Source organism: Pseudophryne corroboree, chromosome 1, assembly GCF_028390025.1.
Source record: "Pseudophryne corroboree isolate aPseCor3 chromosome 1, aPseCor3.hap2, whole genome shotgun sequence".
Taxonomy (NCBI): Eukaryota; Metazoa; Chordata; class Amphibia; order Anura; family Myobatrachidae; genus Pseudophryne; species Pseudophryne corroboree.
This window is the reverse complement of record NC_086444.1, coordinates 375,193,345-375,221,077: the sequence shown is the minus strand read 5'-3', so window position 1 is coordinate 375,221,077 and position 27,733 is coordinate 375,193,345. Positions and strand designations below refer to the sequence as shown.

The 27,733-nt window shown below is 44.3% G+C and overlaps 1 long non-coding RNA gene across 1 annotated transcript in view; it reads right to left on the bottom strand.

Annotated features, from left to right (window-relative positions):
- LOC134885989 (uncharacterized) overlaps positions 1 to 8,420 on the bottom strand; it is a 99,680-nt gene extending 91,260 nt beyond the window's left edge. Inside the window, exon 1 of the long non-coding RNA XR_010170094.1 lies at positions 8,209 to 8,420. This is a non-coding gene — a long non-coding RNA (uncharacterized LOC134885989). The remainder of the gene's footprint in view (positions 1 to 8,208) is intronic.
- Between the last annotated feature and the right edge of the window lie 19,313 nt (positions 8,421 to 27,733).

The following is a 27,733-nucleotide window of genomic DNA, read 5'->3' as shown; positions in this document are numbered from 1 at the left end:
CCTTTTGATGTGGGCTGCATGCGCTACCGGTGTACCAGCTGCCGTCATGAAATTTCTGAGGCGCCATAGGGCTCCGAAATCATGGACTACCCCGAAGGCGTATCTAGAGTCGGTGTAGATATTGGCTGACTTGCCCTTAGCCAATTCACATGCTCTGGTTAGGGCGACCAGTTCAGCAACCTGGGCTGAGTGAGGTGGGCCTAGCGGTTCTGCTTCTATGGTGCCTTGGTCATCTAAGACTGCGTATCCAGTACACAAGTCTCCCGAGTCTGACTGTCTGTGACAACTACCGTCCGTGTAGAAAGTAAGATCTACCTCTTCCAGTGGGTTGTCACTGATGTCAGGCCTTGCCGTGAAATTTTCGGTCAAATATTCCATACAATCATGTGTGTCCTCCTTTGTATTAAATCCTCCTTCCCCACCACTCTCATCCTCCACCCTTTGTGCCTGTCCACAAAGTTGTCTGCCTGTTGTGGTTGTACACATCTGTAAGGGGTACATCCTGATTCAATCCACAGTCAGCTAAAAATTGAGCTGAGTCGACATTGGAGGGTAAACATGCCCTCAGCAATATCTGCCAGTCCTTGTTATTTGGCTCTACAGTGTTTCCTAGGTCTCTGATGTATTTCTGGCTAGCAGCTAGATCTTTTCTAGGATCAGGGAATTCAGACACTATGGTTCTTAATTCCATTCGGGAAAATGGGCTGTACATGGCAATGTTTCTGATAGGAGTGACTCCTGTAGTGTCAGTTTTCCCATTTGGCACAGCTATTACCCTAACGGGATTAAGTCTAATAACATCATTCTGATTAGATTCTACAGCCTGTGGTGAAATGGTTTCAGCATAGTGTAAGGTGCCATACTTACCCGTTGATACGACCTCACCTGTCCCTCCGCTAGGGGCCTTTGATACTAATCTTAAGGGTTGGGCCGTGCCTACTGTTGTCTCTGATATGGTGGCTGCTAGAGAGAGCGCTGATATTGTTGATGCTTCGTCCTCTTGATCACACTCCTGGGGAAAGTTTAAAACGGGGTACAACTTGCACGGGTTAATACTTGCATTGGTTAACTTATTAACATTATCTTTAACATTTATACAGTTGCTAAGTGTTTGTTTGTTACACCCTAGTGCGTCATTCTCCGCAACCAATTTCTCTCCTGATATATATGGTGGCGGCGGTGCCGTGGCTATCAGTTTCCTGATAGGGTTAGATCCCGCCGCCTGAGCCAATCCTCTCTGTATTTCACCCTCCTGTTGCCATAACTGCAAATAATCATAATGTTTGATCCGTCTCTTTGCTGACTTGATGAGACATATCCTCCTCCTTAGATTCTGTAACACTTCTGGGCTAAAGCTGCCTACTCTTGGGAACTTCTCCCCGTCATGTACCATCATTCTCTCCCATTCATCACATAAAACCTCTGTGTGTGAACCGTATTTTTCACACATTACACACCTTGCCGACCCGATTGGTCGGTTTACTGAATCAACCCGAACCGAGGTTGATCGCCCCCTACCTGAACAATTGGCCCCCATACCTGCAGGTGTTGCTTTCACTACCTCTGACCTTAATCAGGGCCTTCAGCGAACCCTTGCAAAAACCAAAATGTTCAAGATAGGCTGACGGTGGCGGTTTACCGAGTACCCCACTCACTCGCCCACGCCGACCAATACGACCTACACACTGCCCTAGTGCTGGCGTACTCGACCCAGGGCCCCTGCGACCTGAACCGCTATTTACTGGAACATGTGAGGGTGATCCGCAGAGCACTTACTCTTTCCAGTAACTATTGGTTGCTGGATAGTTCCCAAGTGACTGGCGAACCTCCCTTAAAATAAAAAAAAATTACACAAATCACGTTAGAATGTACAAATAGCGTTTATGACCCCTTTTGTACACAAATGGCACTGGGTCAGATTACTAACTAATGCACACAATTACGTGCGGTACAATCGTTCAGTACATAAGCAACTAATCTTATGTACGGAGCGACCAGCGGAATCAAAAATTACGGCTGCGAATTCCTTCAGCATGAGCTTTATGGCCTATATGGGTTCCGCACCAACCCTTCCTGGTGTTGTGCTACTTGTCTCTATAGCGGACTTCTTAGTCTGCTGTACCTGGACCTCCTGGTCTGTTCTGGACCTCCTGGTCTGTACTACAGTATGACCTCCTGGTCTGCTATACTGTAATGCTCAGATTTATGTTTAACAAGGGATGCCTCCCTAGCCACCATGTACGTCACTTACATGCATGTACCCTGCGAGAACTCGACTTCTTGTGGTTCAACCTCAAAGTTGTATAAACTTATATATGCAAAACACTCACTCACCACATGTACACTTTTGTTTCTATTTCTATTTCTGCACAGAAATTTCTTTCCTTTAGACCAGATGTGTTGTAAATTTGGAGAAGGATCTATTAGTCTAAATTTCGGACACTAAAATTGATTTGCGCTATTTATCGCGTTGCCACCTTTTCGCCTGTTAAAAATAACACTATCGTGTGATTTGAGTTACGTGGGCGTACCCAGACGCTCCGTTGCGTCATATACGCTGCGTGCGTCGGCCTTTGGGTTGCGTACGCGAGTCTCAGCCCTTTGTTAGAGACATGTGTACGCAAAGCAAATATCCACCGTAACACAATTTACACGTTTATCAATGTAGATGATCCTCGATCATCTACCGAGCACCACACCGGTCTCTCCTTGTATCCTTAGGCAGAGCTGTGTGCGTGCTTTGCAATTTATTCCTTAATGTATTACTTTTACTCTTTAACTATTAAATAGCGACAAATCTCTTTTAGCACGTTTATCAATTATAAAATGGCAAACAGGAGAGTGATATGAAAATACACGAATGAAAAAGAAATGCAGATATATGCGTGTGTGTGTACGCAAGACAGAAATAAACAGTTTTTAAAAGACACTAGCGTTTTGTTCTTACCTCCGGTTCCGGATTCCTTCAGCACCCTTTGCTAAGCGAAGCAGACGCTTATCCAGGCAGCACCACGAGGAATATGATCTCCCGCCCTTTGCTGATGGATAATGTCTGCTGAAATTAGCTAGTGCAGATATGTGAAGGACGGACGAGCCGCCAATTGATAAAGCTAAATATTTATCTTACTTAAAACCCTTTAAGAGGTCTAAGAACACTGTACGCTATTGACGTATGGAGTACCGTAAGGGTACGCACGTTGCGTAGCGATCGCTTAGCCGTAGTCGAGACGCTCAAGCGTCACGTTCGCTCACGGCCAAGAGATCACAGGCAGGCACGCTATTGGCTGCCGACTAAAGTAATGATACGCTATTAGCGCAGCGGACGCTCGGGACCACGAGGAGATCACCAGCGGTGCTGACGCTCACAATGTTAAACCTTTATAACTATACCATAAAACAGTGTATTATGCAGTAAACCTTGGTGTAGTGATAGAGTGTAAATGTAACACAGTGTAAACTTATTAACTTAAAAGCTGTTCGAGCTTCTCCGGCGCTCTGAGAATACTTAGAAATATAAGAAATACACAGATACCGGGCTTAGGGTCTAACGCCTTATATGAATGTTATACTTGCAAAAGAATAATACAGTACAAGTCATACACTACCAATATAACATAGACTAACTAACCAGATAACTACACATGAAATACAATACAATACAATTACGTTTAAGGGAAAAATGAGAGAGAAAGAGGAGAGGAGGGAGAGAGAGAGATATGGCTCACAATAACAACAAAGACAATATGATTGCGGAGAAAACTTACGCACAAAGGGAACGATCGCATGCGCCTTTCTGAATATCCAGCTCCCGATTATCAGTGATGAGAACCGTTGAAGAGAGTGAGCTGGGTCAGATCGGCTTGTCTATTTATGCCCCACACACAATACAATTCAATGGTCCCTACAATCTCATTGTTCATTGGATCCAGGATTTCGTCTTCGCATTATAACAAAAGGTCATAGGTTGATTCATACAGGTGGGCTGAGACCATTTCCAACTGCTCAGGTGGGTGGGAAACTAGGTTTCCCGCCGCATGGATAAGTGAGTGCAAATAATAGTAAATGGACATAAACTTCTTATGTCCATAACTATTCGCACGAGCGATTAATCTGCTTCAAACCAACACCGGAATATTGCTAATTAAATACTCTTCCGATGGATACTAAACACCACTGTATAACCCTTGTCTGACCCTTCGTATCAAACAAAGAGGGATCTCTCTGTCTGTGAACATGCTACATTAACTAAACTTTCAGATTCTATCAAAGGGACCATGATCTACAAAATACATTATATAGTTAAAATATGTAACGATTGAGTCGCACGCTGGGCACACAGAAACTCTACCGTAAATGCGCATACCGTGCGCCTGCGGGCAGGGCCGGTGCAAGGTTTCTAGGTGCCCTAGGCAAAGCTGCACAATAGTGCCCCTGCCTTCACCTATACCCTCCCCGCAGCTGTACACACTTGACTTTTTAAATTAGTATTAGATTTATTTTTAGATTGACAACATAAATTATAGCCACAATAAATAACACCGTATCAGTAACAGCAATAACCTTGGCACAATTTATATATTTTTTCCAAGTAAAAAAACCCTTCTGCATATGTCAGTAAAACGGCTTGAATTACCCCAAAGGCAAGCTTGCACTTGCCTTTGGAATAATTATACACGTCGGAGTCACATGATTATGACCACCTCCTACATGTGATGTTGGCAGCGCGTAGACCATGAAGTACGCCACATGTCGTGTGCTGGCTTGGTGGGTATAAGGTGTGTGATAGGCCGTTTGCACACATATCACTCCTCGCTGTCATGGGTAAAAGAGGCGATTCATCAGAGTTGCAAAAAGGGATGATTATCAGCTTTTGGGCCAAGGGCGGCAGTATTTCTGAAACAGCGGAGTGCGTGAACTGTCCGTGTGCTGCTGCAGGTGTACTGTGACTGGACAAATGGCAACATTGCAAATAATTGACGTGGAAACTGCGGAGCACCACGTGCCACTGGTGTGAGAGGTGAATGTTGGCTACGAAGATGCGTGAGGGACGACCGACACGCTACAGTGGAGCAGCTCACCGTCATAATGAATATGGGGCTAAAACAACAGCTCAGCTCCATCTAGCTGCTGTCCATGATGCTGCGCACAGCGGTTACTCTGGCTAAAAGTCATAATACTGTGACTTGACTGTGTGTGTGTGTGTGTGTGTGTGTGTGTGTGTATATACACTGTAGATAGCGATAGATAGATAGATAGATAGACTCACTAGTCAACAGTTGCTCATAATTGAGCATGCATTATTTCTCAACAACCTGACCATTTGTTAACATTCACTGGACTTATTGCAAATCTACATAACACACTATCAAACAACACACAAACCATCAAAATCAGGGTTGTCATGCAGGAGTTGTTACTCTCACCAAAAAATTGCTTAGCTGATTAACACTCTCTCTATTTTTATATATACATACACACACACACACACACACACACACACACACACACACGCACAAGGCCGCCATCAGGTGGGGACTGCTGGGAGTGGAGACCTGGACAGAGATGGCGGCCCGCCCCTGCCTCAATCGCGGGCCGATGTGCAGAGAATTCTTCTTAAACACAAGCCTTCCCTGCGCATCGATGTGTGACGTCACAGGGGTGGAGCACCACTGATGGGTGGCACAAGGGTAAACAGCTCCCAGAGTGCGCACCGGGACTGCTCCTAACCTCTCCACACAGCATTCAGGGTCCAGAAAAGTCCAATATACATTCATAATAGCAACACTGCTTTTTGGTATCATACATGTTCACACCACTGCACAACAAGAACCACTATAGGACAGCTCATAAAATATTAATTTGGATACCAACTACCGTAAAAAAAAATGCATAACATCAAGATTACACCAACACTTTGAAGACTAAGAGAAAAATATAACAAATACAGTTTGAGTCTCCCTTATCCAAAATGCTTGGGACCAGAGGTATTTTGGATATTGGATTTGTCCGTATTTTGGAATAATTGCATAACATAATGAGATATCATGGCGATGGGACCCAAGTCTAAGCACAGAATGCATTTATGTTACATATACACCTTATACACACAGCCTGAAGGTCATTTTATACAACATTTTTAATAACTTTGTGTATTAAACAAAGTTTATGTACATTGAGCCATCAGAAAACAAAGGTTTCACTATCTCACTCTCACTCAAAAAATTCCGTATCTCGGAATATTTGGATATGGGATACTCAACCTGTATTATTCCTGCCAATAATCCAGCAATATAATACCACTATCTATTGGGACTGCACTTCTTTGATGGATCCCTCTGAGAGCACCAATGAGGAAAGAATCCCATAGGCTTCTATAGGGTGATGTCAGGTTTTGCTGGCTTTAACCTCGCTATCGGAAGCCTGGAGGCCAGGTCTTAGTACATACGGTAAATGCTGTAAAACCCTGAAAAAACAGGGTTTTATCACATTTTTCCATTCCCAGAGTGAGATGTAATCTAAAAAACATCCCTGGATTGTGACAGGAGGGGTAATGCCCTTTATGCCATTAGTGAAAATATATAACATGGTGATGACCAGGGGCAGGGTGGCAACTTTCAACAAATGCAACCAAGTGGCCCTGGCTTTTCAGATTTAAATACAGGATCGGGCTTACAGACACAGGACTGGCCACACAGAAGATTTACAGACATGGAACCGGCCACACTGACACATATACAGAGACGGGACTGGCCATACAGACAGATTTACAGAAGTGGGACTGGCCACACAGACAGATATACAGAAGTGGGACGGCCACACTGACAGATATACAGAGACAGGATGGCCACACTTACACATATACACACAGGACCAGTCACACTGACACATATACAGAGACAGGACCAGCCACACTAACATATATACACAGGACTTGGCACACTAACACATATACACACAGGACCAGTCACACTAACACACATACACACAGGACTGGGCACACTGACACATATACACAAAGGACCGGCCACACTGACACCTATACACAAAGGACCGGCCACACTGACACACATACACACAGGACCGGGCACTCTGACACATATACACACAGGACCGGCCACACTGACACATATACACACAGGACCAGGCACACTGAAATGCACACAGAAAGGACCAGCCACACTGACACATATACAGACAGGAACGGCCACACTGACACATATACACACAGGACCAGGAACACTGATACACATTTAGAAAGGACTAGCCACACTGACACACATACACACAAGACCGGCCACACTGACACATATACAGTACACACAGGACCGGGAACACTGATACACATACAGAGAGGACCGGCCACACTGATACGTATACATACAGGACTGACCACACTGATACGTATACATACAGGACTGACCACACTGATAAGTATACATACAGGACTGACCACAATGATACGTATACATACAGGACTGACCACACTGATACGTATACATACAGGACTGACCACACTGATACGTATACATACAGGACTACCACTGTTTGTATATATTGGAAGTAGTTTGTGGCGCACAGGCAATAATGGAATCCAAAACAGTATGACTTCAAGTCATACAGTTTTGGATTCCATTATTGCCTGAGAGTGCCGCCAACTACTTCCAATATATATCTATATATCTATATATATATATATCTATATATATATATATAAGCAGCAGAGATGGTGCGGCACTCCAATGATTAACACTTGAGACTAGTATATATATATATATATATATATATATAGCCATACATACACATATATATATATATATATATATATATGTATATAGGCAAAAATTCAAATTTCATTGGTAACAAAGGGGTACCCTATCTGTTACATACCCCCAGAGCCCCGCTGCTGCTCCCCCCCTCCCCCTCCCCCTTTTTTTAATCCCTCCCTGTGCTAGACTCCTGAGACCCCATGCATGAAGGGTAGGGAGGAAGAATATATGCGGGTAAGCGATCGCGGGGGGGGGGCGGGCGGGCGGCGGCGGCTGACAGCACGGGGTACCATGTGGGAGACTGCACTCTGTCTGCATATACGAGGGTGTATGCCGGATGCTATGGGCGCGCAGAAGGGGAGAGGAGAGGTGAGGAGGATGATTGCGGAGGAGGGAGGGAGCAGACAGCGCACATAAGAGCCGATAGGTTACACACACTTACACTGTCTGTGGCTGTGCTTCCGGCTGGCTGATAACAGTTGGCCTGCCGTCCCTGCTCCTCATCTCTTAAGGAGCTCAGCTATAATAATAATAAAGTAAGCATTCTTGTATCACCAGCATGAGTTGCCGCCCTCTAGTGGCCGGCGCCCATAGGCAGCTGCCTAAAGCTGCCTAATGGTGGCGCCGGCCCTGCCTGCAGGTGCACGCAACAGCGAGTATGCGCACGCACGGGAGAGCGCACGCATGCGCAGCGCGGACCTGTATGAGGTGCAAATATGGTAGTGTGCATCGTGATATTTTTCTGACTTTGACAAGCTGTGCAAAAATGTAACATCCAGCTTCCTGTTTCTTTTAAATCACCCCTTCTCATTAAAATATATATATATTTATCTCTTAATATGCTGCTCATTTTACTCTTATTTATGGCTTAAATTAATAATAGGAAAACCAACAGGCTTTCTACTGTCAGCAACTGCAGGGGTGTATCTGGAGTTAACCAGCAGCGTCTATTACATTTACCCCATGTTAACACTTAGGGGTCAATCCAATTACCCTGGAAGACGGGCAGCTGTATGCTGCACTTTGCACTTATGGTATTGCCGACTAACAGATTTTTGTTCGCAGCTCCATAGGAGTCCGCGATTGTTGCAAGTTCGGGTGCCATTGCTGGCGCTACAACATCATGTCAATGGCAACTCGCACTCTACACGGGTAATTGCATTGACCCATTATTGGGACAACTCCTGTGCTGTGGCTGTGGAGAAGTATTTTTACCACCTGGGCAAAGAACTGAATAAGGAATATATATATATGTGTATTATCAACACATTCACTGACAGCGATCACACTTAAAACAATCAGGGTTAACAATCACAGTGGAATATAATATAAAGGGAAATGATACATTACATTCTTCAGTCTCCTTAAACTTGGCCACAATCCTATGGAACAAGACTTTCCTCCTACTGATGTCAAGGCAGTGGCTCTGCTCAAGTGTCCTCTAGCTTTTGGAGGGCACTCAATGCTTCTAAAGATAGTCCTTAGCAGTCGAGCAGGAGCTGTAACCCCTAGACTGACTTCAACTCTCCATGATTTTCATGTCCTCAGGTTTCTTTCATCTCTCTTGTCTCTGGGCATGTCTCTTTTTCCTTACTCATGACCTCACAGTCAGAGATTCAGAGTACAAGGGGGAAGCTACTTTTTCTAAGACTCTGGACAGGTAAGTATTAAATAAAATGGTTAGTGCCCCCCCCCTGCCCCCCCTGGACCCAGAAGCCTGTGTGTATCACACAGACACTGCACCCATTATAGATACACCACTGTCTAGCTAGAATATATAGGAGAAAAAAACAATAAAATTGTAGGATTATATAAAAATACTCTGATGGTTATTAAAAGAAAAATATTTTGGTCTTATTAACAAACATATTAAAACAATTATTTACAACAGTTTTGTGCCCTTAAACAACACAGTATCAATTGTTATTTTCTGATTAGCTACATTGTTCTACATAGTATCCATTGAGCCTCCGATCTATAGAGAAACAAATGAATCAAAGCCCGATTGTACCTTTGGGTAGAATAATTGTTATAAATACATTTGCCCCTGTCCTGGAAATAGCGACCTCCAAATATCAGTAGACTTTAGTTAAGTAATTGCCTTGGTTAAGGCGTATATCCAGAAATAAATGATAATTCCAAGTGGCCGTTAATTGAGCCTGTGCAAAATTTAAATATATGTCCTGTGCGGTGAACTAACTGGGAGCAGACTTCCAGAATCCTATGCACAGTTTAAATATATGTCCTGTGCGGTGACCTAACTGGGGGAAGACTTCCACAGTCAGTAATTTACCTGGATCACCAGGCTGCAATGATCACTAGTGGAATACTGATGGCAGTTATGCTGAAGAACTCTCCCGAGGGTCCTCTGGTATGATGCCACTGGGTCCTCTGGAAATGTACCAACAGGTGCAACTGCCAGGATGCGTCCTCTGCTGGTAGCAAGCGCGTCGCCGCTCAATCTGTGCAGTATACCGGTGTCCCCGACACACTTCGGATTCCAGGACATGTCTAGCTACCTGATTGGAAGCCTTTATATATATATATATATATATATATATATATATATATATTGTCAAATGTCTTTATTTGAATTTCCAATAAAATATACCAATACAAAGGAACATAAGCATAGCTGTACAAAAGGCCCTAGTCACAAAGTCATAACATACACATAGGCGATATGTCAAAAGCAATTCGCCAATATTTACATTAAATCAGTGCAAATAGAGAAAGTACAGTGGTAAAGCTTATCTGAAAAGTATACCTCAAACACTTAAATGGGCAAACTACAGTACAAAGGAAGGTAAGTATACAAGGTTATAGCTTACATACTCTTGCAACCATTCTTTGGTGTACACATTATATAAAAGGTACCTGGGATGAAAGCCAAGACCTGCAAGATAAAAGCGACATGACACGTCAGCCAATTGTTCATCATATTATGTTTTGGATCCCAGACTACATATGGCCATTATGTAAACAGGGAAACTCTTTTCCATTTTTGGGGAAAGAATGGGGGGGGGGGGGGGGTTGAAAGCCATTATCTCATGGCAACTGTCTGTGGTTCTGCATGCACACTGATAACACAGCTCAGGACTTACCAGCACTTCTAGTAGACATAAACTGGCAATTTCCAAGCAATCCTATCCTCATAGCCGCAGTAAAGATTTAGGGGTATATACAACTGAGGTCGGATCCATTCCGACATGCATTTGTCGGAATGGAACCGACAAGGACTATTCAATGCCCATCTCAATTCGACTTTAAAAAAGTCGAATTGAGATGAGTGAGGAGAGGGGGGAGACCAGCGGGGAGACGGGGGACAGCCGTGAGCAGACGGGGGACAGCAGCGCTGCAGGAGGATGTGGCACAGCCGCCAGACCTCACAACAGCGTCTACCCGGCTCCAGCAAGCGTGACCTCACTAGCTGGAGCCGGGTGGACGCTGCTGTGAGCAGCGGCTGTGCCACATCCTCCTGCAGCGCTGTGCTGTAGCGCGGCTCTCCCCTGTAATCACAATTTCTGCTTGTTGAAGGGGGGGAGATCAGCATGCTGGGTGGCCTTGCCCAGCGATGGGCGGCCCCCAGCACGCACTCCAAAGGATAGCTAATTCTGCTAATTAGCAAAATTTGCTATCCTTACTGAATTACGCCCTTAGTCTGCACAGTTGGCTGTCAAGCAATCCAATGTCTGTGCAAATCTATTGTCAACTGCCAACTATTAATGGATTAATTATGAATCATATTTTAATATTGTTCTTTTGTACAACTTCATTTTCTTTTCATTATATTTGAACAATAAACCCTGTAAATGTTTTGTTTTGTTTTTTAAATCAAAGACTGGGGTGATGGCTCACTCATATAATATGAGACCTATAAAAAGGACATTATCCATCTTCAAGATCTCTCCACAATCACATTATTAAGCATTTAACATTAGTTCCACAATCTTAGGTCTGGCTATATATAGACTGGCGACTGTCTTATAGTGCAGGCAATTATAATATAAACACTCTTGCAATAATATAATGTGATACAGGGCCTGATTCTGAGTTGCACACAAATTGTAATATGTACATGTAAAGTATACACGTAAAGTACGGGTCTGGGACTCCAGGTCGACACCAAAAAGGTTGACACACCTTAGGTCGACGCCAATTGATCAACACACCTTAGGTCGACATGGACAAAAGGTCGACATGGACAAGGTTGACATGGAAAAAGGTCGACTTGAGTTTTTTAAAGTTTTTTTGGTGTCGTTTTCTTCATAGAGTGACTGTGAACCCCAATTAGTGCACCGCGTCCTCTTGGATGGCTCGCTTCACTCGCCATGCTTCAGGCAAGGTGCCTTGCTCCGCTACTGCTGCGCTCGGCACAGGTTACCGTTCCCAATTGTAGTCCACGTGGAACGTAAAGTATGAAAAAGTAAAAATAAAAAAATGTGAAAACCTCATGTTGACCTTTTTCCATGTCGACCTTGTTCATGTCGACCTAAGGTGTATTGACAAAATGGTGTTGACATAATGTGTGTCGACCTTTTTGGTGTCGACCTGGAGTCTGGATACCGTAAAGTGATAATCTGCTGAATTCTGATGTCATTTTAGATTAGAATCATTTTGCTATTTAGATACCACTCTTTGCATTCAGTGCCAGAGTATTAAGTCAAATTCTTATAGAGCAACCTCAACCCTCAAGTTTCCCAACAGGTTATGCTTTGAGGATTTCTCTCTGAGGAAGCAGGTGGGACAATTACATACGCAGCAAAACAAGTTAACTCACCTTATTTTAAATAAATACACAAAACATGACTTGTTGGTGGTATTTGAGGACTTAAATTGAGAACTCCTGCTATAGGGTGTTCAGTATAAGAAAAGACACACACCCGCCAGCATCCTCTGATAGATTACTGTCTGGTAATAGCCGCTGGACACTAGGACCCATCAGCCCATCGGTTGTGACCTCAGAAATGCTCCCTCTGCACATAATACAGTACGTCAACATGCTTTCAGGTACACAGCGATAAAACCTAACTAAATTTGCCCTGGATAGGTTTAAAGCGCGCAATTTCCTAAGGAAAAATGGGCGCTGCTGGGATTTCTTTCCAAAACATGCAATATTAGTAGCCCATGACAAATCATCTGAAATAACAGTGCCCAAGAGCTTAAAATCTCTAAGTCACTCAACCGTTAAGTTCTCGATAGTTAAAGGAATCAGCTCAGATCTCCCCTGGCGTCTGAAATCCATAATCTCTTTAGTTTTTTTCAAATTCAAAACCAAGTCATTGCTGTTGCTTCACTTGACTAAGGCCTCAACACCGTCCGAGATGAGCTCCACAACAGTGGTGTCATCAGCAAACTTGATGATAGAATTTGTATTACCCTGGGGAATGCAATCATGGGTAAATAAAGACAACAAAAGGGGACTCTTCGAATGAGAAGTCACTTGTGCATTTATTACTGCAAGTTTTTTTTGCCTGCTAAGGGCTGGAGCAGATGCAGCCCTAGCCGCCGCCGTTTCTCTGCAAATGAAGCCCGGGCATCCCCATAGTAAGAAGGTTGGACCCAGGGCCGGATTAAGGGCCACATGGGCCTGGAGCTGAAAATATTCAAGGGCCTATTGTGAGAAATGGGGGAGGTGTGATTAGTGGAATATGGGTGTGGCCAGAGCCATGTGGACGTCTACAACCCTACACTATCAGCTCCAATGTCTCCCTAAATATGAAAAAATTATATAAAAAATTGCATAATTTTTTGAGAAGAATAGAAAAGCAATCTTAACTGTTATGATTTATGACTGGCCATGTGACCAGCAGGTGGCTAGTGATCATGCTGCCATGATGATGGGCCTATTTTTATGTGGAGGCCTGGAGCTGGCGCTCCCTCTGCCCCATTGTTAATCTGGCCCTGGTTGGACCCACTGCTACTCTCTGTAGCCTTGAATATAGAAATTGAAGCATTAGGACCTTAGACTACTAGTATGGAAAATATGTCCATCTTATATCCTACAGGAAATTAGTTACACTGATAATATAACTGTAAAATAATGTTCAACATATCTTAATTACATTTTGTTGCCTGATAGCAATACCAAAGCTTATTAAAATTTGTAAAAAAATTTTTACTGAACTGTAGAAGGAGGCACTTGGACATCCATTGGGAAGCTACTGACTAACCAGCTGTATAGCGCAAAAGGCAAGAATACATTGTGTTATTTTTTAAGTAAATAAGCCACCAGAGAGATTAATTAAAATCTCCCCGATATTAAATGCATTAGAAACAAAAATATTTACTTATAAGACTTAAGGGCCCTATACAGCAGGCAGATGTTTCCTTGATGTGTCCGGAAACTCTGACCTGCTGAACAGAAACGATGATTGGTGGCCATAGATGATAACCAATCTGTCGGAGAAGCAGGGAAATTCTTTATGTTAAAAATCTCCAATTTGCTTATCCATTCCATTTTCTGGTAAGGATCAAGGAATCGAGATTTTTCAACATGTTGAATATCTTTGATTCCCTGACCTGGCATCAGAGGATTTGATAATTGCGACAATTAGTCGCAGAGGTATGGGAGCCTACACCAAAACATGTGACATCATGACGTCACAGAGAGTGTCGGGGCCACTGGGATCAGGAAGGAGCTGAAAGTTGGGAACATCCAAAGGGGGAAAAACATTGTGGGGGTACTCTATGCTGTTTTTCCCCCCCTGTTTCCAATGCCAGCCCAGACTGAGAGGTTCAGAGTTAGTTATTAATTACGGTGGTGGTGAAGGTGGTGGTGGTTGTGGGTAATCATTTAAGTAACCTTTTATTCACTTTTAAAGATAACAAAGCCTGAACAGGTCACAGTGATTTGGGCAGTACTTTCAAGCTGATGACTGAGGGTGGATGCTATCAGAAAGGAGTTCTACACTAAGGGGTTAGTCATAAAAAAAATATGCTGGATCTCACCATTGGAGTTCTACTGAAGCTCAAATCCGATGATTGGTAAATCCTATATTTATAAACTGCAAATCACAAGCCAGGGGCGTAACCAGAACTTTGTGGGCCCTATAGCAACATATTAAAAGTGCCCCTGTCCCAATGCTTCTTGAGATAAACCTCTCCTCAACTGTTATTAATTTTATGCCCCATAATAGTGCTCTAGTTAATTTTCTGAATCATAGTAGTGTCCTAGTTAGTACTATGGGGGGTCATTCTGAGTTGTTCGCTCGCTAGCAGATTTTAGCAGCATTGCACACGCTAGGCCGCCGCCCTCTGGGAGTGTATCTCAGCTTAGCAGAATTGCGAACGAAAGAGTAGCAGAATTGCGAATAGAAATTTCTTAGCAGTTTCTGAGTAGCTCGAGACTTACTCCTACACTGCGATCAGCTCAGCCCGTTTCGTTCCTGGTTTGACGTCACAAACACGCCCTGCGTTCGGCCAGCCACTCCCCCGTTTCTCCAGACACTCCCGCGTTTTATCCTGGCACGCCTGCGTTTTTCCGCACACTCCCTGAAAACGGTCAGTTTCCGCCCAGAAACACCTACTTCCTGTCAATAACACTCCTATCACTTCAACGATGAAAATTCTTTGTTCGGACGTGAGTAAATCTACTAAGTTTTGAGCTAGAATACTTAGCGCATGCGCACTGCGTACCATGCGCATGCGCATTTTTGCCTTAATCGCTCCGTTGCGAAAATCGGCAACGAGCGAACAACTCGAAATGACCCCCTATGCCCCATATTAATGCCCTAGTTTATTTTATGAACCATCATAGTTCCTTTGTTTACATGATGTCACATTGTAGGGCTGTCACTATACATGAAGTATCCCCAAGTCACACATACAGTGTCCCCAGTTCATATTATGCCCATGACAGGGTTCTTGTTCATACTGTGCCACATTAGAGTGCCCTTCAGTTTACATTTTGCACAAGTTACAGTGCCCCAATTCATATTATTTATTGTCCCTGCATCCACTGCACACTCCTCTCACTGAAAATGTAATGTCACACAATTTAGGCTGGGCAATGGATCAGACCCAATTGCTTAGCAGGCAAATCTGAGAAATTGGTATGCAACTTTATAACCTGGATCCAGGCCCCCCTAAGCCTCTGGGCACCATAGCAATGGCACCCCTTGCACCCACTATAGTTACGCCCATGTCGCAAGCTATATATACTGATTTCAAATAGAAGTCAAACACAATTGTCAATACATTTACCCCTATGTCAGCTGTTGTCAAACCCTGGGGAGCCTCAATGCACTTGCAGGGGTTCCTTGAATTGGTGGTCCAGGTACAATTCAAATTATTCATGATCAGTGTAAAAGGCAAAACCAGTGCTTGTGGCTTCCAACAGGGCCGCAACTAGGTGGAGACTAAGAAGGCACGTAACTAGGTGCCAGATTAGGGAGGGAGACAGGACCTTGCCACGCTGGACACATACATCTTCGGCCAGCCAGATAAAGAAGAGGAGTTGCATGGAATTTGTAGTTCATTTTTTGCTGCTCAGACTCTGATCAGTAAAAGATAAACTACAAATCCCATGAGGCATTGCACCTTTTCAAAGATGGCCACTGATGTAGCTCCATATCTAGGAAGCGGATATGAAAACTTCACACATTTGTTTGCTGCACAAGCAATTCTGATCCATTTGTAAATCTTACTGTGGAGGTTTCCATTGCCAATTTTTTTTTTTTAGCTCCTGTTGTACTATTATGATGAATTTTTATACATTAATTTTTGCAAGTTCCACCAAAGCGATTTGGATGTAAAACTTTTTAGCATATTCAGGTGCTTTCAAGGACACCTATATATGTACATCACCGAGTAATAGATGAGCTGCACCAAAGCTATTGGGATTAAAAACCTTAATTGTTTTTTTAAAAAGACATATTAAGATTGCTGCATGACCATTGGTATATACAATTTCAACTCCAATTTCAATTTTGGTCCTGCCTGTATTATTGAATTACCCCTGTTGAAGTCAATAAGACGAAATGCGTAGGGTGTTTCAACCATGAGTTATTGGTCCAGTTTGTGAAGGTTCTCCCTTTTGAGCTCATACCTTGCTAGGGAGAGGGAGGATCTAACTTGCCATCATCATATTCTGGACATTTCTCACTGATACACAAATTTTATCTTTGTACAACTTTTTTAAAGTGTATGTTTAAAACCTGTGTAAATAAACCATTAATTGGTACTAATTGGCCTTGGGCCTCTTGTTTGGGTGATTCTCTGGTGAAGGGATATCTGTTTCAGGACCCGGGAAACATTATCTTTAAGAATTCTCCAATTTGCAGTCTATACCTATTGGGTCCATCTTGGAAGAATTTATGAATAAACATTAAACGAATATAGTGCACTTGGGAATTGTGTTTTATTTTAATATACACTGCTCAAAAAAAATAAAAGGAACACTAAAATAACACATCCTAGATCTGAATGAATGAAATATTCTTATTAGATACTTTGTTCTTTACATAGTTGAATGTGCTGACAACAAAATCACACAAAAATTATCAATGGAAATCAAATTTATGAACGCATGGAGGTCTGGATTTGGAGTCACACTCAAAATTAAAGTGGAAAAACACACTACAGGCTGATCCAACTTTGATGTAATGTCCTTAAAACAAGTCAAAATGAGGCTCAGTAGTGTGTATGGCCTCCACGTGCCTGTATGACCTCCCTTCAACGCCTGGGCATGCTCCTGATGAGGTGGCGGATGGTCTCCTGAGGGATCTCCTCCCAGACCTGGACTAAAGCATCCACCAACTCCTGGACAGTCTGTGGTGCAACGTGGCGTTGGTGGATGGAGCGAGACATGATGTCCCAGATGTGCTCAATTGGATTCAGGTCTGGGGAACGGGCGGGCCAGTCCATAGCATCAATGCCTTCGTCTTGCAGGAACTGCTGACACACTCCAGCCACATGAGGTCTAGCATTGTCTTGCATTAGGAGGAACCCAGGGCCAACCGCACCAGCATATGGTCTCACAAGGGGTCTGAGGATAACATCTCGGTACCTAATGGCAGTCAGGCTACCTCTGGCGAGCACATGGAGGGCTGTGCAGACCCCCAAAGAAATGCCACCCCACACCATTATTGACCCACTGCCAAACCGGTCATGCTGGAGGATGTTACAGGCAGCAGAACGTTCTCCTTGGCGTCTCCAGACTCTGTCACGTCTGTCACATGTGCTCAGTGAGAACCTGCTTTCATCTGTGAAGAGCACAGGGCGCCAGTGGCGAATTTGCCAATCTTGGTGTTCTCTGGCAAATGCCAAACGTCCTGCACGGTGTTGGGCTGTAAGCACAACCCCCACCAGTGGACATCGGGCCATCATACCACCCTCCTGGAGTCTGTTTCTGATCGTTTGAGTAGACACATGCACATTTGTGGCTTGCTGGAGGTCATTTTGCAGGGCTCTGGCAGTGCTCCTCCTGTTCCTCTGTGCACAAAGGCGGAGGTAGCGGTCCTGCTGCTGGGTTGTTGCCCTCCTACGGCCTCCTCCACGTCTCCTGATGTACCGGCCTGTCTCCTGGTAGCGCCTCCATGCTCTGGACACTACGCTGACAGACACAGCAAACCTTCTTGCCACAGCTCGCATTGATGTGCCATCCTGGATGAGCTGCACTACCTGAGCCACTTGTGTGGGTTGTAGACTCCGTCTCATGCTACCAGTAGAGTGAAAGCACCGCCAGCTTTCAAAAGTGACCAAAACATCAGCCAGAAAGCATAGGAGCTGAGAAGTGGTCTTTGGTTACCACCTGCAGAACAACTCCTTTATTGGGGGTGTCTTGCTAATTGCCTATAATTTCCACCTGTTGTCTATTCCATTTGCACAACAGCATGTGAAATTGATTGTCAATCAGTGTTGCTTCCTAAGTGGACAGTTTGATTTCACAGAAGTGTGGTTGACTTGGAGTTACATTGTGTTGTTTAAGTGTTCCCTTTAATTTTTTGAGCAGTATATATGTTTTGTTTTTGGAAATATTAATGAAAAATACTAAATTTAAAAGGAGACATTGTCTGGAGTGGTGTGAAGTTCAACACTATCACTGAACTCTAGAACAGTGTAAACATGATCACTGGAGTAATGAATCAATGGAGTAATTCATGCTTTTGCACCTGGCGAGTAGCTCACTGCCTGCGCAGCTCCTGTGCGCTGGCAGGCGGCTACCTGCCCCGTCCTGGGTCACAGTGGCTGCATGTGACGTCACGCAGCCGCCGCGGCCTGCCCCCGCAATGGCCTGGACATGGCTGCATTGTCTGGACTGCACCTCGCCAGCAGCATTCTAATGCCATTGGCACGTCCCCTCCCGCCCCGCGACCGCCTCTGCCTGTCAATCAGGTAGAGGCGATTGCAGCTATGAGATGCTGTTAGCACTCCGCAAAGGGCTTCAAACTGCAATCACTGCCAGTGCAGCGATCCAGTCTGAATTATGCCGAAATGTCACCAACTGGTAGTCTAAAGTATTAATATGGATTTTGTAGCTGCCATGAGAATGCTTCCTGCCTGAATGTTTACTGCCAACTGCCAAGTTTGGTGAAAGAGGTGTAATGGTCTAGGGATTGTATTTTTATGGCTTGGCCTGGACCTCTTAGTTCCAGGGAAGGGAATTCTTTACACTACAGCATGAATGCCAATGTTTGGGCCTATCCTGTTTCAACAACACAAAGCCCCATACACAAAGCAAGACAATCATAAAATAGTTTTCTGCCTGTGGTGTGAAAAAACTTGACTGGCCTACACAAATCCCTGACCTCAACTGCATAGAACACCTTTGGGATGAATTGGAAAGCTAACTGCAAGCCAAGCATTACCACCCAACACCAGTGCCCAACCTCACTATTGCTAATGTGTGCTGAATGGATGTAAATCCTCGCAGCCATATTCCAGAATCTAGTGGAAAACCTTTCCAATAGAATAGAGGGACCATAGGGACCAACTCCATATTAAATGAGATTGTGCATCAAGTATATACACTGGTGCCAAGAGGGGTGGCGGCTCCTAATTACCCGGACCCTGGCTTGCTGGTTTGACCTGGGTCCACTAACCACCCCTCTCTGAGTATACATACTGTCAGGTCTCTGGTTTTGTCTGTCCCCGGAGGGGGCACTAGTGGGTCAGTGCTGGTATGGTATATAAAACGAGGAGGCTGAAAAAAGTCCTGCGCATATGCGCTGATGTTTATTATGTCACAGAGGTCACAGAGTAATTGAATAACGGATGAGATGAAATGCAATGAATGATAACTTGGAAGCCAATAATAACAGAAACGCAAAAGTCACTGACAACAGAAATAGGTAATAATGATAACTTGAAAAACTGGATGCAAAACGATACTGTAATTATAGCTGAAGAAAACAGAACTCCGGTGGTTTGTAAAAAGCACACAGTCTCTATAGCATGAAAGTTCTTTGGCCTAGCACGGCCCATACAGGAGACAGTCCTACTCAGCAAGAGTGTTAAATGCTGGACACAATGCACAGGATGGAATGCTGTTAATTAGGTGCACAAGTTTTGCAAAGAGTAACACCTGAGGAAAGTCTCTTACTGCAGATGGAAGTAGTGATCTGTGGCTGGAGTTTGAAGCAGGCTGGAAGAATGAGAACTTAAGACTTGAACAATGAAAGGTACAACAGGGGATCCACTTGGAGACAGGAACACGGGAACCAGGAGCACTAGTACACCGAGTGTGACTCGTCCAAGGCAATGAGAATGAGCCAGGAACTGGAGTTTATACCCCTTGCTCTGTGATGATTGGATGTTGAATCTCTGTGGGAACACAACCCGCTGGATTGGGTGTCCGGATCAGCTGAACGCAGGTGTCATGGCGGCGCCCATACCGGACAGACACTGGCACACAGCGGGGCACACACTGGATGCAGTTCAGGGGTACTCAGCGACATCAGTTATGGTGCTTGCGGGCAGTGCACTCATGCAGCCGCGACTGGGGCCATGACCTCCGGAGGCCTGCACACCAGCGCGCTGGTAAGTGAGATGCTGCAGATTGCTGATTCCTGACAGTACCCCCTCCTTTATGGGTGGGCACCGAACACCCCCGTGGCTTGAGAGGAAACAGTCTATGGAAAGCTTGGACTAACCGTGGAGCATGAACGTCAGTGGCATTAATCCAACTCCTCTCCTCAGGACCATATCCGGACCAGTCAATCAGATATTGTAGATGACCATAGCGATGTCGAGAGTCCAGGATCTTCTCCACCTCATATTCCACACCCCGATGAGTCTGGACTTTTGGAGCCGCCGGAAGAACTCTCTGGAAATGGTTAAGAAATAATGGTCTAAGGAGAGAAACATGAAATGAGTTGGGAACTTTCAGAAAAGAAGGTAATTTCAATTTATAAGCCACTGGATTGATGACACGTTCTATTGGAAATGGACCAATGAATCGTGGAGCGAACTTCAATGAAGGAACTCTAAGACGGAAATTTCGGGTAGACAGCCAGACTTTGTCTCCTGGCTTTAAACTAGGAACTGCTCGTCTTTTTCGGTCAGCAAAAAACTTTGCATTGAAGAGATACTTTTTTGAGAGATAAATGAATCTTTTTCCAGATCTGTGAAAACTGTTGAAGAACTGAAGAAGCTGCGGGCACATCTATGATGGGTAAATCTAGAAAATCCGGAACTCTGGGATGTTGACCATAAACTGCAAAGAACGGAGTGGTATCTGTGGATGTATGGTAACGGAAATTATGAGAAAACTCCACCCAAGGCAATAAATCTACCCAGTCACCCTGCGAAGAAGAAATATAAAGTCTCAGGAAGGTCTCAAGCCCTTGGTTTACCCTCTCTGTCTGACCATTTGTTTGAGGTCGATAGGCAGTGGAGAATTTAAGTTTGATTTGTAGCGCAGAACACAGAGACCTCCAGAATTTTGCCGCAAACTGTACTCCCCGATCAGATATTATTTCATTTGGAAGTCCATGCAACCTAAAAATTTAATGAAGGAATAACTGCGCTAATTTTGGAGCAGAGGGCAAGCCCATGAGTGGAACGAAATGAGCCCTTTTTGAGAATCTGTCGACCACTACCCAGATGGTATCATACCCTTTTGAAGGAGGAAGGTCAGAAATAAAATCCATCGACAGATGAGACAGGGACGACTTGGAATAGAATTTGGCAACAGTTGGCCCGGCAGGGGCCTGACAAGGAACTTTGTGTTGAGCACACTTGGGACATGAAGCTATACATTTTTGAATATCTGCTTTCATGTGAGGCCACCAATAGGTTTGAGACAAAAACGTAAAAGTCTTTAGAATTCCAGGGTGACCTGTAAACTTGGACGTATGAGCCCAAGACAGAAGATTGGGATGAAGATCAGGAGAAACAAACATCTTACCCGGAGGTGGAACTAAGGATACATTAGTAGCAGCAAACACAAGAGGATTCAGTACTGGCCGAGAAACTTGTTCAGAAGATTCCTCATTGGAGCTCATAGAGCGAGATAATGAATCTGCTTTGTCATTTTGAGAGCCAGGTCTAAACAGCAACTTAAAGTCAAAACAAAAGAAAAATAAAGCCCACCTTGCTTGTCGAGGGTTTAAACACTGCACTGCCTTCAAATAAAGAAGATTCTTATGATCCGTGTAGATGGTAATGGGAAATCTTGCACCCTCCAACAGATACCTCCATTCCTCAAGGGCCAGTTTAATTGCTAGAAGTTCCTGATCACCGATGGCGTAGTTCATCTCTGCGGGCAAGAATCTACGAGAGAAAAACCCACAAGGGTTCGTCTTACCATCAGTGCCGACTTGGGACAAGGCTGCGCCCACACCAACTGTTGAGGTGTCCACTTCTAGAATGAAGGCCTTGTTGACATCTGGCTGTTGTATCACAGGAGCTGAAATAAAAGCTTGTTTAATTTTATTAAAGGCAGATAGTGCTTCTTCAGACCATTGGGAAGGATTTGCCCCCTTCCGTGTGAGGCAAGTAATAGGAGCTATCAACGCAGAGAACCCTTTACTGAACTTTCTGTAGTAATTGGCGAAGCCAATGAAACATTGAACTGACTTGAGTGTCGTAGGAAGAGACCAGTTCTCTATAGCCTCTAATTTAGTTGAATCCATTTGAAGGTCGGTACCAGAGATAATGTATCCCAAAAAAGGCATTGAAGAAGCTTCAAACGTGCACTTAGATCATTTTCCATAAAGATGATTCTGGCGAAGAGTGGGTTCGGTTTCTTTGAATCCGAACCCGCACGAACTTCACTTTTTTTTTCACGGGTCCGAGCGACTCGGATCTTCCCGCCTTGCTCGGTTAACCCGAGCGCGCCCGAACGTCATCATGACGCTGTCGGATTCTCGCGAGACTCGGATTCTATATAAGGAGCCGCGCGTCGCCGCCATTTTCACACGTGCATTGAGATTGATAGGGAGAGGACGTGGCTGGCGTCCTCTCCATTAGAATAGATTAGAAGAGAGAGAGAGAGAGAGAGATTGTGCAGACAGAGTTTACCACAGTGACCAGTGCAGTTGTTGTTAAGTTAACTTTTATTTAATATATCCGTTCTCTGCTATATCCGTTCTCTGCCTGAAAAAAACGATACACAGCAGTCACACAGTGTGACTCAGTCTGTGTGCACTCAGCTCAGCCCAGTGTGCTGCACATCAATGTATAAAAGCTTATAATAATTGTGGGGGAGACTGGGGAGCACTGCAGGTTGTTATAGCAGGAGCCAGGAGTACATAATATTATATTAATTTAAAATTAAACAGTGCACACTTTTGCTGCAGGAGTGCCACTGCCAGTGTGACTAGTGGTGACCAGTGCCTGACCACCAGTATAGTAGTATATTGTTGTATACTATCTCTTTATCAACCAGTCTATATTAGCAGCAGACACAGTACAGTGCGGTAGTTCACGGCTGTGGCTACCTCTGTGTCGGCAGTCGGCACTCGGCAGGCAGTCCGTCCATCCATAATTGTATAATTATATACCACCTAACCGTGGTATTTTTTTTTCTTTCTTTATACCGTCGTCATAGTCATACTAGTTGTTACGAGTATACTACTATCTCTTTATCAACCAGTGTACAGTGCGGTAGTTCACGGCTGTGGCTACCTCTGTGTCGGAACTCGGCAGGCAGTCCGTCCATCCATAATTGTATTATTATAATATATACCACCTAACCGTGGTTTTTTTTTCATTCTTTATACCGTCATAGTCAGTCATACTAGTTGTTACGAGTATACTACTATCTCTTTATCAACCAGTGTACAGTGCGGTAGTTCACGGCTGTGGCTACCTCTGTGTCGGCAGTCGGCAGGCAGTCCGTCCATCCATAATTGTATTATAATATATACCACCTAACCGTGGTTTTTTTTTCATTCTTTATACCGTCATAGTGTCATACTAGTTGTTACGAGTATACTACTATCTCTTTATCAACCAGTGTACAGTGCGGTAGTTCACGGCTGTGGCTACCTCTGTGTCGGCAGTCGGCAGGCAGTCCGTCCATCCATAATTGTATTATAATATATACCACCTAACCGTGGTTTTTTTTTCATTCTTTATACCGTCATAGTCAGTCATACTAGTTGTTACGAGTATACTACTATCTCTTTATCAACCAGTGTACAGTGCGGTAGTTCACGGCTGTGGCTACCTCTGTGTCGGAACTCGGCAGGCAGTCCGTCCATCCATAATTGTATTATTATAATATATACCACCTAACCGTGGTTTTTTTTTCATTCTTTATACCGTCATAGTCAGTCATACTAGTTGTTACGAGTATACTACTATCTCTTTATCAACCAGTGTACAGTGCGGTAGTTCACGGCTGTGGCTACCTCTGTGTCGGAACTCGGCAGGCAGTCCGTCCATCCATAATTGTATTATAATATATACCACCTAACCGTGGTTTTTTTTTCGTTCTTTATACCGTCGTCATACTAGTTGTTACGAGTATACTACTATCTCTTTATCAACCAGTGTACAGTGCGGTAGTTCACGGCTGTGGCTACCTCTGTGTCGGAACTCGGCAGGCAGTCCGTCCATCCATAATTGTATTATAATATATACCACCTAACCGTGGTTTTTTTTTCGTTCTTTATACCGTCGTCATACTAGTTGTTACGAGTATACTACTATCTCTTTATCAACCAGTGTACAGTGTGGTAGTTCACGGCTGTGGCTACCTCTGTGTCGGCACTCGGCAGGCAGTCCGTCCAACCATAATTGTATTATATACCACCTAACCGTGGTTTTTTTTTCATTCTTTATACCGTCGTCATACTAGTTGTTACGAGTATACTACTATCTCTTTATCAACCAGTGTACAGTGCGGTAGTTCACGGCTGTGGCTACCTCTGTGTCGGCACTCGGCAGGCAGTCCGTCCAACCATAATTGTATTATATACCACCTAACCGTGGTTTTTTTTTCATTCTTTATACCGTCGTCATACTAGTTGTTACGAGTATACTACTATCTCTTTATCAACCAGTGTACAGTGCGGTAGTTCACGGCTGTGGCTACCTCTGTGTCGGCACTCGGCAGCCCGTCCATAATTGTATATACCAGTGACCTAACCGTGGTTTTTTTTTCTTTCTTTATACATACATACTAGTTACGAGTATACTATCTCTTTATCAACCAGTCTATATATTAGCAGCAGACACAGTACAGTGCGGTAGTTCACGGCTGTGGCTACCTCTGTGTCGGCACTCGGCAGCCCGTCCATAATTGTATATACCACCTAACCGTGGTTTTTTTTTCTTTCTTTATACATACATACTGCAGTGCCACTCCTAGATGGGCCCGGTGTTTGTGTCGGCCACTAGGGTCGCTAATCTTACTCACACAGTCAGCTACCTCATTGCGCCTCTTTTTTTCTTTGCGTCATGTGCTGTTTGGGGAGGGTTTTTTGGAAGGGCCATCCTGCGTGACACTGCAGTGCCACTCCTAGATGGGCCCGGTGTTTGTGTCGGCCACTAGGGTCGCTAATCTTACTCACACAGCTACCTCATTGCGCCTCTTTTTTTCTTTGCGTCATGTGCTGTTTGGGGAGGGTTTTTTGGAAGGGACATCCTGCGTGACACTGCAGTGCCACTCCTAGATGGGCCCGGTGTTTGTGTCGGCCACTAGGGTCGCTTATCTTACTCACACAGCGACCTCGGTGCAAATTTTAGGACTAAAAATAATATTGTGAGGTGTGAGGTATTCAGAATAGACTGAAAATGAGTGTAAATTATGGTTTTTGAGGTTAATAATACTTTGGGATCAAAATGACCCCCAAATTCTATGATTTAAGCTGTTTTTTAGTGTTTTTGGAAAAAAACACCCGAATCCAAAACACACCCGAATCCGACAAAAATAATTCGGTGAGGTTTTGCCAAAACGCGTTCGAACCCAAAACACGGCCGCGGAACCGAACCCAAAACCAAAACACAAAACCCGAAAAATTTCAGGCGCTCATCTCTAGCGAAGACGTCGAAGAACCTCTTTCCCTTACTGGCGATGGGAAACTAAGTCACGGGAGAAAATCAAGATGTCATCGAGGTAAACCACCACACATTTATACAAACGATCTCTGAACACCTCGTTGACAAAGTTCTGAAATACTGCCAGGGCATTGCTCAACCCAAAGGGCATCACTAGATATTCGTAGTGGCCATCGCGGATATTGAAGGCAGTTTTCCACTCGTCGCCACTTCGGATCCTGATGAGATTGTAAGTCCTGCAAAGATCTAGCTTAGTGAAAATACGAGCACCCCTGACTCTGTCAAACAGTATAGTAATAAGTGGCAAAGGATAGCTGTTTTTAATAGTAATGTCATTCAAACCTCGATAATCGATGCAGGGGCGTAATCCTCCATCTTTTTTCTTGACGAAGAAGAACCCCGCACCAGCTGGAGATGAAGATTGACGGATTTTGAAGATTCTCCTTTATGTACTCACTCATAGCTTGAGTCTCAGGAACAGAGAGAGGGTAGGTGCGCCCTCTTGGTGGCTTACTCCCCGGAACCAAATCAATGGGGCAATCCCATTCTCGGTGGGGAGGCAAACATCAGCGGCCTTTTCGCTGAAGATGTCAGCAAATTCTTGATAGGCATCTAGAAGATCAGACTGAAGTTTTACACCTGATGATCTCAGTAGATGCACTTGAGCTAAACACGAATGGAAGCAGGAAGGAATCCATGCAGAAAGCTGTAATGTGGACCAGTCAAATTGTGGATTGTGTAATTGAAGCCAGGGCATACCTAGTACAATCTCATAGGTGGCTTTTGGAATGACCAGGAATTCAATGAGCTCAGAATGAAGAAAGCCCACTCTCAGGACCACTGGCTTGGTTTGCTGAAAGATGGAACCCCCAGCAATTCGACTTCCGTCCACGGCAGTGAGGTAGACAGGACGAGACAGCTTTGAGACAGGAAGATGGATTCTGTCCACTGCGGCTTGTGTGATAAAGTTCCCAGCAGCACCGCAATCCACTAAGGCAGATAAAGACTGAAGACCATTCTATGTTTCCAAGGTAACAAGCAGAGTGAGATCTTGAGAAGAAGGAGCTTTAATTGAGATCCCTAACTTGACTCCTCCATTACAGGCAGGACAGGAATCAATCAGATGACCAGCAGCAGCACAATAGAAACACAGTCTTTCCCTTAACCTTCTTGACCGCTCTTCAGGCGTTAAACATGATCTATTCACCTGCATGGGTTCATCAGGAATAACGGGTAAAGGCTGTACTGGAGGCATAACTCGATGCTTGCGAAGATCACCTCGAGAATGTACACTGGTCCGCTCGCGTAAACGTAAATCCAATTTGATACATAAGGAAATTAGGGCTTCCAGTTGCTCCGGGAGATCTCGGGTAACTAACTCATCCTTCATACAGTCGGATAGACCATGCCAAAAGGCGGCAACCAACGCCTGATTATTCAACTTTACCTCTGATGCCAATATCTGGAACTGGATAACATATTGTCCCATAGTACGTGTTCCCTGGCGGTTCTGAAGA